General features: G+C 43.1%; 1 non-coding gene across 1 annotated transcript; it reads left to right on the top strand.

The window, feature by feature from the left end:
* Positions 1-526: 526 nt before the first annotated feature.
* LOC126875299 (5S ribosomal RNA) lies at positions 527-645 on the top strand. Its single transcript, XR_007693333.1, has one exon. It is a non-coding gene; the product is annotated as a 5S ribosomal RNA (ribosomal RNA).
* The last annotated feature ends 11,071 nt before the right edge of the window (positions 646-11,716 follow it).

Genomic DNA, 11,716 nt, shown 5'->3' with positions numbered 1-11,716 from the left:
CCTCGAACAACCACAAACAACCAGACACAGAAATAAACTACTTTACAAATTATAACCAACTAAATATCATTTTCTCTAAATTAAACAATAAACGCTTACCCAACAAAATAAAATGATATTACACAGTGCTCTTTAAATATGCAATAAATAACACGTATTTCCCCAGAAAATAGAAAAAAGCTAAATTAACAGCAATCACAGAAGAAAAAAAAATGAGGACCGCTCCTCTCCCTCAAACCTGCGAAATATAAGTCTCCTACCCAGCATAAGCAAAATATTCGTAAGAGTCATAAATAAACCCCTAGTCTCCTTTTGCACAAAAAATAAGGTAATCCTAAAAAATCTATTCGGCTTCCTCAATAATCAATTCTTAATAGTCTATATTCTAAGCATCAAGAAATTGCAATGTTTTAGTATTACGCGACCATTTTCATACATTGTATCATTCTCATTTTGGCACACACCTGTTTCTTGAAATATTCTATTTTTTGCTCATCAAAAACAAATAAGCAAACTAGTTACTTCAGCCAACGCTCAAACCGCGTTGAGTGCACTCGTTCTCGTCCGATCACGAAAGTTAAGCAGCGCTGGGCACGGATAGTACTTGGATGGGTGACCGCCTGGGAACTCCGTGTGGTGTTGGCTTTTTTTTTTATTTTTCCAATATTTTTTACCTTTCTTGACAATCTATTTTTAATAATCTACAATCGAAGCATCGAGAAAGAGAAATGTTTTAGTATTACGCGACCATTTTCATACATTATATCATTCTCATTTTGGCACACACCACCTATGTTTCTTTAAATATTCTATTTTTTGATCATCAGGTACAAATAAGAAAAGTGTTTACTTCAGCCAACGCTCAAACCGCGTTGAGTACACTCGTTCTCGTCCGATCACGAAAGTTAAGCAGCGCTGGGCACGGATAGTACTTGTGAGGTGGTATGTCGTGATAGGGTCGAAAGGAAAACTCAGATTTATTGAACGATAAATGTTTATTCACTCTAATGTCAATGAGTACACTTGACGCAGGATTCGCGATTATATTCGGATCGCGAATGCGCGGTTATAGGATAGAGCTTGGATAGCTACGATTCGAGATGCGCTGCGAGTGCGGACAATGATTGCACGAGATGTCGAGAGCTTAGATAATTATTCGGCTCGAACCGTGTAAGTATAACGATCGTGATATGTTGACTCGCGGTAATAGACTGACTTTTTTTGTCGCGATGCTGCTGCGGAGGAAGACTGCGTTGGGATGTGTCTAAGGATGCGAAGGCATCGGATTCGTTGAGAAAAGCTTTGGTTCGGAAAGTGAGAGAAATGTACGTTAATGTTTATTGGCTAATTCGTGTTGGTCGTTGAAAAAGGATGCTAGCTGCCCTTGAGAGGATGTTGCTAGCGGGAAGCATCGTACGTGAGAGATAGCAGATTTCTCGTGTGTCCCCGTGGTAGGTGGTCGACTTCGAGACTGATAAACAAAGACTGTTTGTCTCTTTGGAGGACCTTAGCTAAAATAAATCCTAAGATTTATAGCGGTCCTTAGGCTAGCTGGAAATATTCGGTACGAATGTATCGACATCTGGCAATCATCTTGTCCGCAGGTATAAGGTCTTTGTGTCGTGCGTCACGCGACGTAAACTGTTGGGAAGTTTACTGTCAAGTGCCGCCACAGTACCCCCTTACCAATGATAACGTTTTATACATTTTTTGATAGATCTTACGTGATACTTATTTAAAACCTGCCTGGAAATAATCAGGAAAGCGAATTCTCCTGCCCGAGCGCGTGGTATACCGACTTCTTGAGTCGTCTTCGCGTTGCTGTGCCCGCTCGGTGTTTTGCGTAGTTGTGGTTTTAACCGGTATAAACATGTCGTGGGTTCCTGCGCTAGTTTCTAATTGTTGTTGTTCGATGTCGTCAGATACAGTAAAAGCGGGTTTCAACCGATCTAGGGAGACTATTACATTTTTATTATTTATTTTGATGGTAAAAGTTTTTTTTTCACGCTGTATAACCTGGTAAGGTCCGTCGTACGGTGGTTGTAAAGGACCTCCGCTCGCGTCGTGGCGTACAAATACATATGGTGCTGTTTCGAGCTCGCGGAACACGAAGGTTTTCTTCTCGCCGTGTCGCGTAATCGGGTGAGACCTGATTTTCTCTATTTGCTCTTTTAAACGGTTCGCGAATTCCGTATTGGCCTGTTGCATCGTTGGTGCGAAGAACTCAGTCGGTAATCGTATGCCGGTACCGTAAACCATTTCGGCTGCCGTCGCGTTCAGGTCCTCCTTGAAAACGGTTCTTATGCCTAATAAAACAATTGGTAGGATTTCTACCCAATTGCTCGTATTGTGACATTTTATTGCTGCCTTTAGTTGTCGGTGTAGGCGCTCTACGATCCCGTTGGACGCGGGGTGATAGGCTGTTGTGCGTAAATGCTTGATGCCAAGCAACCGGCACAGTTCATTGAAGAGATTTGATTCGAACTGGCGTTCTTGATCGGTCGTTATTGTTAAAGGTACGCCGAACCGAGCTATCCATGTGGAGAGGAGGGCTGAAGCGACGGTTGTTGCCTCCATGTCGGCGATGGGAATGGCTTCGGGCCAACGCGAAAAGCGGTCAATACACGTTAGACAATATCGGTAGCCCTGTGAAAATGGCATCGCGATAATGTTTATGTGTACGTGTTCGAAACGGCCTGCTAATTCTCCGAATGTTCCGACGGGCGAGGATACGTGCCTGGTGACTTTGCATAGTTGACACGGGATACATTGTCGTGCCCAAGTCCGGCAATCTTTATTTATGGGTGGCCAAATGAAACGCGACGTCACCAGTTTTTGCGTTGCGCGTATCCCTGGATGGGAAAGTCCGTGGAGCGAATTAAATACATCGCGTCGCAAGGATTTCGGCACGTACGGTCTTACAATGTTGTTTGATACGTCGCAATATATTTCCGCGTCTTGCTCAGGAAAGCGTATCTTCTTTAATCGTAACGCGGTTGTGTTGGAATTTACGATGTCGCGGAGTTCGTTGTCGTTTTCTCGCGCGACGGCGAGAGTTTGGTGATCCAACGACTTCCCTATCGCGTTGATGCGCGACAGAGCGTCGGCTACGTTGTTGTCTAGCCCCTTTATGTACCGAATGTCGGTGGTGAATTGTCCTATGTAGTCTAAATGTCGGAATTGTCGCGGTGAACATTTTTCTAATTTTTGTTTGAAAGCGTAGGTAAGAGGTTTATGGTCGGTATATATTGTAAAGTTTCTGCCTTCTAAGGCGTGTCGAAAATGTTTAACTGCGGTGTATATCGCGAGTAGTTCGCGATCGTACGCGCTATATTTTTGCTGAGCGGGGGTCAAAGATTTCGTTGCGAATCCTAGCGGTTGTAATTGGTTATTCGCGCGTTGTTGTAATACTGCCCCTATTGCGTAGTCGGACGCGTCTACCGTGAGGCTGATCGGCGCACCTGGTATCGGATGCGCCAGCATCGTGGCGTCCGCGAGAGCACGTTCCGATTCGCGAAAGCTGTTTTCCGACTGTTCCGACCATTCGATGGGCGCGTTGCCCTTTTTCGCGCCTTTTAACATGTCGTTAAGTGGCTTGAATGTTTTTGCGGCACCCGGTATGAAACGTCGGTAAAAGTTTATCATACCGGGGTACCTACGTAGTTGTTTGGCGTTCGCGGGTTTCGGCAATTTTACGATCGCTTCGACTCGTTCGGGCGGGGGCTTACTTCCGTCGGAGTTTACCGAGTATCCGAGGAATGTGATTTCACGCACGCCGAATTCGCATTTCGTGGGGTTTATCACAACCCCGTAATCGTTAAGACGGTTGAACAAGATTTTCAAATGCTCGCGGTGTTGGTTTTCGTCGTCCGAGGCTATGAGGAAATGAGGATGTACGCGTAAACGAAGTCGAGCCCGCGTGTGATTTCGTCGACGAAACACTGACATGTTTGCGCGGCGTTCCGAAGCCCAAACATCATGTTTGTTGCTTCGAAAAGTCCGAAAGGCGTTGTTATCGCGGTTTTTTCGATATCCTCGGGCGCTATCGGGATTTGATGGTAAGCGCGGACTAGGTCGATTTTTGAAAAGATACGCTTACCGTGGAGATGTTGCGCGAAATCTTCGATATGTGGCGGCGAGTACCTGTCGGGTACGGTGCGGTCGTTCAACGCGCGATAGTCGCCGCATGGTCGCAAGTTTCCGTCCTTTTTCGGCACTACGTGCAAGGGTGATGCCCACGGGCTTTTCGATGGTCGCAACACGCCTTGCTCGATCATGCGTTCGAATTCCGCGTTTACCTCTTTAAGTCGATCAGGTGCAAGCCGACGCGGTTTGCTGTAGACTGGTGGACCAGGTGTAGTTTCGATGTGGTGTAGCACACCGTGTCGAATTCTCTCTTTTCCGAAGATCGGTGGGCGGGTGAGGTCCGGGAATTCTGCCAGGAGTTGGTGGTATGGTGATTCGCCGATGACGGTCTTGACGGACGCTTCGTCTGTTGTGGCGGTGTATCCCCTTGATGACGTCTGTGTTATCGTATCGATAAGCCTTTTGTTTCGCGGGTCCACGAGCAACCCGTAGTGGCTTAGAAAATCCATGCCGATGATGGGTGTTTTGATGTCGGCTACGGTAAAATCCCACTTAAATGCTCTGCGTAGGGACAGGTTTAGGTTGATCGCGACGGTGCCGTATGTTGTGATTCGTGTGCCGTTGGCCGCGAACAGCTCGTACTCGCTTCTGTTCACGTGTCCGTGTAGCTTGTTGCGCGGGTATACGCAAACATCGGCGCCGGTGTCGATGAGGTAGGAGATCCGCGAGTTCTTGTCCGTTACGAATATGCGGCGAGATGCCAAACCGTCGTCGTTTGCCGCTTTTACGGACGGCTGGTCCCGTTTCCCGAGTTCCACGAGCAAGGGAGTGTGCACTTTCTCGCGCTTTCTCGGAACTGTGCGTGATAGTAACACAGCCCGTCTTGCCGCGGCGGATCGCGAGGGCGCGAACGGCGGCGGAATTGTGTACGCGAGCGTGATTGTGCTCGTGCCCTACGGTGTTCATTGCTTCTTTGCTCGGCTACTAGCGCTCGTATCTCGCTCATATGGGCGTCGATTCGCGCTAACCGCTCGGTGATCAAGTTGACCAAGGCTGCCATGGCGTCGCCTATTCCGCTGTTCTGGCCAGGTGGGAGGGTTATCGTAGGTAGTCGGCCTGCGCTGGCCGCGGCGATCTGCCCTGATTCCGGGGTGGCTTCGTAAATGTTATCGGCAATTTGTATGCGGGATTCCGGATCGTTGTTCTGTACAGAGGCTAGGATGCTCCGTATGCGCGGTGGAAGTCAACGTTCCCAGACGGTGAGGACGACATCGTCTGCTAACGAATTGGTGGCTAGGCTTCCGAGATCGCGGTAAAACTGAGAGGGCTTCCTGTCCCCCATTCGCTCGTTCTCGATTACCTGTCGGAGTCTCTTGGCGTCTGACTCTCCCAATCGCTTGATGAGCTCCTTTTTGACGTACGCTTAACGCCCTGTCGCTGGTGCGGCATCGAATACGTCTCGAATTAATCTCGCGTGCGACTTATCGAGATTCGCGATGACGACCTGGTATTTTTCTTGGTCACTCGTGATCCGGGCATATTCGAACTGCACTTCCAGCATCTTGAACCACAAGACCCCTGTGGTTCTTCTGTGACCCCTTCTTAGATTGAACTTGATCCCTCAAGTTTTCTTCGGAAGACTTTTGTGGAATCGGACTTGACGTGGCTTGAAAATTACAGCTGATTCCTCCTCTTCATCTGAGTGGTATGTGTTGGTTGGAATATAGATGTTGGGTGTTGAGGCTAGGGTGAGTGGTACTGGTAGGGCTGTCGCATTGTGGCTGTTTATTACAGTTTCATTTCGGCAGCAAAATAAATTGATACATAATTTGTTCGGTATACATTTCCTGATGCATTTGAATACGCCTATTTTGTTTAATCCATATATACCTAGTATGCCTAATGCTATGTACCCTAATATCTGGAGCGTGGTTAGTCCCCAATACTGTATATTTTTAATTCTGTGTTCGAAATTAAGAGTTTCTATCTCGTCGCCTATTTTATCGATCGTTGTTTTATAGCCTTGTAAATTATCTATTATTTTCGGTGCTCGCTCGAGTTTATCTAATAGATGAGTGAAACTATCGTTTGTTTTGAGCGCTAGGGTTTTTGTTTTGATTTCGTATATGACTTCGTTTTTTGTTTCGCCTATACGCATGTGTTCGTCTTTGTACAATATATCGCAAGAAGTGTTGGCTCTTATGATGGAAGGCTTGTCAAGTTTTTGTAAGGTATGTTTCGTTTGGCAAATTGTGTCTATTTCTATCGGATTTGCTGGTATCGCAATGTAACAGTTGCTAGTTTTGAGCGGTATAAAGCTAATGTCTTCAATCTTAAGTACAGTTATTTGACAATATTCAATGTGTGGTTTGAAATTTATTATTTCGCTGCGACAATCGGTTCTTGAATTTCTGTCATGGATTGGTAGTGTTTGTTTGCATATAGTGTTTCCGGCTCGATTTTTACAAAGTTTGTTGAAATACTCGATATCAGCGTTTATAAATGAAAGACCTGAAGTTAAATATTTCTGATGTTCGACTACTGGAGCCAAGAATACTCCATTTCTTTTACTCGGGATAGGATATACTTGTAATATGTTCCATTCTGTGTTAGAGACTAAAGGTACTATGATTTTGAAAAATATTTTGTCATCTATTGTGAAGATTTTAAGATCACTGATGTCGAGTATGAATTGAAAATGTTCGGTTTTGGCAGAAATCGCGGTGTTGTACATCTGGCTACCTATTGCCTTGGCGTAATTTTCTATGAATTCATTGGGGTCAAGTATTTGTGGACTAATTATTCCTTGTTTGCCTAATATCATGACGTTAAGTATTTCATCTAATTGGAAGTGTAAAGTTTGCATCGCGGTATCAAGTTTCATGATCATCTTAAGCATAGATCTATCGATATTTGCCTGCTGTTGTAATTTTAATATATCACTATGTGATCTCTGTAAGTGGTTTAGGTTTTCTGAGTTTACAATTTTTCTAATAAGTGCTGTTTGATTAGCTATTATGGTCTTGATTTTATTATTATCATCGAATAGTTTGTCCATATTTTTGTTTATGAGCGTAAGATCATCATTGTCGAGAGTCCCGAACAAACTTTTCGATACGGAACCTATGATGTTAAGCAAACCTCGTGTGCTCCGGGTATGTGTTAACGCTTTCAAGTGTTTTGCGAGTTGTTTTAGGTTATTGATACGATTTTGTAATCCGTCTAACTCTTCAGCGTATTCTTCGCTGATTATACGTGAGTCTATTGTTAATTTATATGATTCTATTGTGCTTATCTGCTCGTATATGTCGCTAGTGTCTAATCCTACTATAACATTGGCAGTATCGTTGTACAAATATCCTTTTCCTATGTTTCCTACGAATACAGAGTTTCCTTTTAATGGTGTAATATTTATTTGCGCGGATACTATTCCGGCAAAGAGGAGCGTCGACCTGAAAAGTAAGGTTTTAAACGATTACCGTGTATCTTTTTGTCTTGAATCAGATAGTATGGAGTACATACTTTATCAATCGTGTATGGTCCTAACCATTCCACGTCAAGTTTATGTCTTTTATGATCGTTATGTATTAAAAAGGAGTCTCCTTCTTTGAAAACTGATTGAGGTTTTATAATTGTACGTCTTTGATCGCACTGATATCGCTGTTTACTGTTGATCAATGTTTCGCGAGCGTGTCGGAGTCCCATTCTTTTTTGCGGAACGTGACTTACTTCGTCTGCGTATGTGCGTTGGGGATTCTTGGATATTGTGGAGGGAAGATTGGCTTGGTGTCCGAATGTGAGTTCGAATGGCGTGTAACCAGTGGAGTCGTGTATTATTGTGTTATATGCAAGGCATACAAAGTTAAGTTGATCGTCCTATTTTTCATCCGAATTTCGCTGTATCGATTTTAGCATGTCTGTTACTACTGCGTGTGTCCGTTCTAACGATCCGTTACTTTGTGGGTGGAAGGATGTCGTTTTGATATGTTTGATTTTGAACGCGTCTTCGTACTGTTGCATTAAACTAGATATAAAATTCTGTCCGCGGTCAGTTAATATCTTTTTTGGAGCGGAAAAGATGTAAATGTAATGATTCAAGAGTGCGTTCCAAATTGTTTCCGTTTGCTGAGTTTTTAGTGGTACGAGTATTAAGTATTTTGTCAATTCGTCATGTATGGATAGAATGTACTGATTGCCTTTTTTCGTCTTTTTCAGTGGGCCTAATAAGTCCATAGCAATTTTATCGTTTGGTTCGAGGGGTGTGTCGGTGATACAAGGTTCTTCGCGCGGTCTGATACGTGTAGTTTTAGATGTTTGGCAGGTGTCGCATGATTCTATATGTTGTTGTATGCGTTTCATCAAATCTGGTACTCTGTGCTGTTCACGAATGCGGTCGTATGTCTTTTGTATACCGGGGTGTCCTACTAAATCGTGATTTTCTTTCAATAATTCGTCTATTTCTTCGTCGCTATATGTTTGAATTGGTTCCCATGCAAAATTTAATTCTTTTACGGTGTCGTTCAGGAATAGTAAAATTTGTTTGATCGCGTTCTTCTCGGTCTCTGTGAAACTGTTGTCGCCTATACCTATCTTTTCGTTTATATGAATAATTTCGTTTAATTTAGTTAACCATTCGATTCTGTCGTAATTTCCTAGCTCTGTTTTGGATAATTGATAGAAAGATTTACGGTTCGGAGTCATTTTGAGAATTTTGGGTAACGCGTAGGTAGATTTTTCCCAATCGTGATATTTTTTATCGAGTTCTATGTTCAAATTTTCGCGTCGTCTGGTCAGAACATGTATTCTAGATAGTGCGTCGGCTGCAGTATTATCTTTTCCTTTCGTGTATTCTATGTCGTATTCGTATTCTTCTAGTTTTAATCGCCATCTCATCAAGCGTGATGAGGGGTCTTTGTAATTCTGTAACCATTTTAGTGCTTGGTGATCGGTTCGGATGAGGAATTTCCGTCCTAACAGATATTGTCGGAGGCGTTTCACGGCCCATACTATTGCTAAAAGTTCTTTTTCTGTAGTGGAATAATTTCGTTCCGGTGGGTTTAGAGTTCGCGAGATATAACAACATGGATGTCCGTCCTGTGATAAGATTGCACCTATACCTTCGTTATTGGCATCAGTCGTTAATGTGAATGGTTTCGCAAAGTCTGGGAATTTTAGTACGGGTGATGAACAGAGTTTGTCTTTTAATGTCTGGAATGCTTCCTGGGTTTTATCTGTCCAATGAAATGGTGTCTCCTTTTTTGTAAGTTCGGTCAATGGTTTCGCGATCTTAGAAAAATTTCTGATGAACTTACGGTAATAACCTGCTAGTCCTAAAAACGATTTGATGTCTGTGGGATTACGTGGCTGTTTGAAATTGCTAACGGCTTCTAATTTTTTGGGATTTGGCTTTACACCTTCGGCGGTTACTATATGTCCAAGATATTCTAATTCTGGTTTGAGAAATTCGCATTTGTCCGGCTGTATTTTGAGTCCGAGTTCGCGTAGGCGTTGCAATACTATCGCGAGGTTGCTATTGTGCTCTTCAATCGACTGTCCGAATATTATAATGTCGTCTAAATATACGAAGCAATGTTTATTTATGAATCCTCTTAGCGCGGTATCCATCATGCGTTGAAATGTTGCAGGTGCATTCTTTAAACCGAATGGCATCCTATTGTAATGATAGTGTCCTTGTGGTGTGGAGAATGCTGTGTACTTTTTAGAGTCTATGTCCATTGGGATTTGGTGGAATCCGGAGGTTAAATCGAGGGCTGAGAAGAATTTTGCGTTGCCTAGTTGGGATAGTATGTCGTCTATGTCAGGTAATGGATATGCGTCCTGGTCAGTTAGTTCGTTTATTTTTCTGAAGTCTATTACAATTCGCCATTTCTGTTTCCCTGAGGCGTCTGCCTTTTTTGGTACTACCCAGACTGGTGAATTGTAAGGAGAATCAGATGGTTCTATAATGTTCTTTTGTAGCATTTCGTCCATTTGTCGTTTGATTTCTTCTTTATGGCATTCAGGCGGTCGGTAAGATTTTGTGTTAATGATTTTATTTTCTTTTAACGTTATTGTGTGTTTAGCAAGGTTAGTGCATGGTAATAAGTCGGTCTTTAGATTGAATACGTCGAGGTAGAACAGCAATATCTTTTCGATTGGTTCACGGAGGGTTTTCTCTATATGCGAAAGTCTAACTAAATCTTTAAACGTGGAGACTTGATCGTATGTATTTGAATTTTCGATAAAAATAGTCATTTTGGCTGGGCACTCACCACCATTGATAAAGCATATCGTTGTCGGTTTTCCTTCCAGGTAGACTGTTTTTGACACTGCTTGTTTTGGAGGTACGTCGTTTTCCTGTTGCAATAAAAGTATATTATTGTCAAGTTTTAATTGTTGATTCGAGAGTTCAAATTTGAATTTAGATAGGGCTGGCAAACCGAGTATGCCGTCTTCTATAATTGGAAAGTTGTCTTCTACTACAAAAAATTCTAGAGTTTTGCCAAATAGTTTTATCAAAGCGTGTTCGTTAGTTTTAAATTTAGAGTGTCCCATCGAGAATTTCCGTTCTTTTGTTATTCTTGGTCGTAATACGCATCTTCGCTTGAGTATATTAATTCCTGCTCCGCTGTCAATGAGGAATTTATGTCGCTATCCGTCGGATCGTAAAAGTACTGTGGGTAGTCTTCCTGTTGTGGCATTAATTCGTAAGTCTGGTCTATTGGTTTCTCTATTTCTTCCTTGTGTGTCTCGAGATTGTGGACTGCTGGTGGTCTCGGAAATTGGTTGGGTGTTCGAAAATTTTTGCATTGACTGGAGACATGTCCGATCTGGTTGCATTTGAAGCATTTTAATTGTGTCCTTTGGGCAAGTGGTATTTGTTCGGTTTGTCGGAAGCTTCTTGGCATTGGATTGGGTGTTGGAGTTGGTTTTTTAATGATCGGATTAGGATTATTGGTTGTTAGTCGTTGCTGCTCAGGGAGTCGTAATCGTTCTATTGGTTTTGGTCGTCGATTTCGATCTTCCCTGAAGAATCGCTCGATGTCGGTGGCTTTCTTTTCGGTTTCAAGGATATTGTATGGTGGATTGGCGAGTAGTAATTGTCCTATTTCGCCTTTCAGGCCTCGGATAAAATCGATCACGGAGTCTTTTAAAATTCTGTCGTTCATAGCTCGTCTAGTAATTTCGTCACTGTATTCGTTCGTTATACTGTATTGTAACTTATTGAGCGCTCTGCGGAACCTGATGATATAAATTTGCACACTTTCGTCGTGACGCTGTCTCGTTTCGCGTAGCTGGTCTTGATGTTCTCTAACAGAGTCTTGGGTGGCTACGTTTCGTCTTAGGGCATCGTACAGGTGTCCGTATTCGTATATCGATATATTGCAGATGGCCATTGCGGCTTTACCCGTGATTTTCCCGATTTTGATCATTTTTAATGGTAGCGTGGGTTCGCTACACATGACTCGTAATTCGCGTACTTCGCGTATGAATTCTTCTACTCCGATATTGTCTTCGCCGTTTAATTGCGGAATACATACTATCGCGTCTTTGGCCCGTAAGCTCGGAGAGGCGAATTGCGGTGGACGGTCTTCGTAAGAGGGATGGTTGTCTTCTTCTGTTCGAATTG

Source organism: Bombus huntii, chromosome 17 (assembly GCF_024542735.1).
Source record: "Bombus huntii isolate Logan2020A chromosome 17, iyBomHunt1.1, whole genome shotgun sequence".
Classification (NCBI taxonomy): domain Eukaryota; kingdom Metazoa; phylum Arthropoda; class Insecta; order Hymenoptera; family Apidae; genus Bombus; species Bombus huntii.
This window is presented reverse-complemented; position numbering and strand designations above follow the sequence as displayed.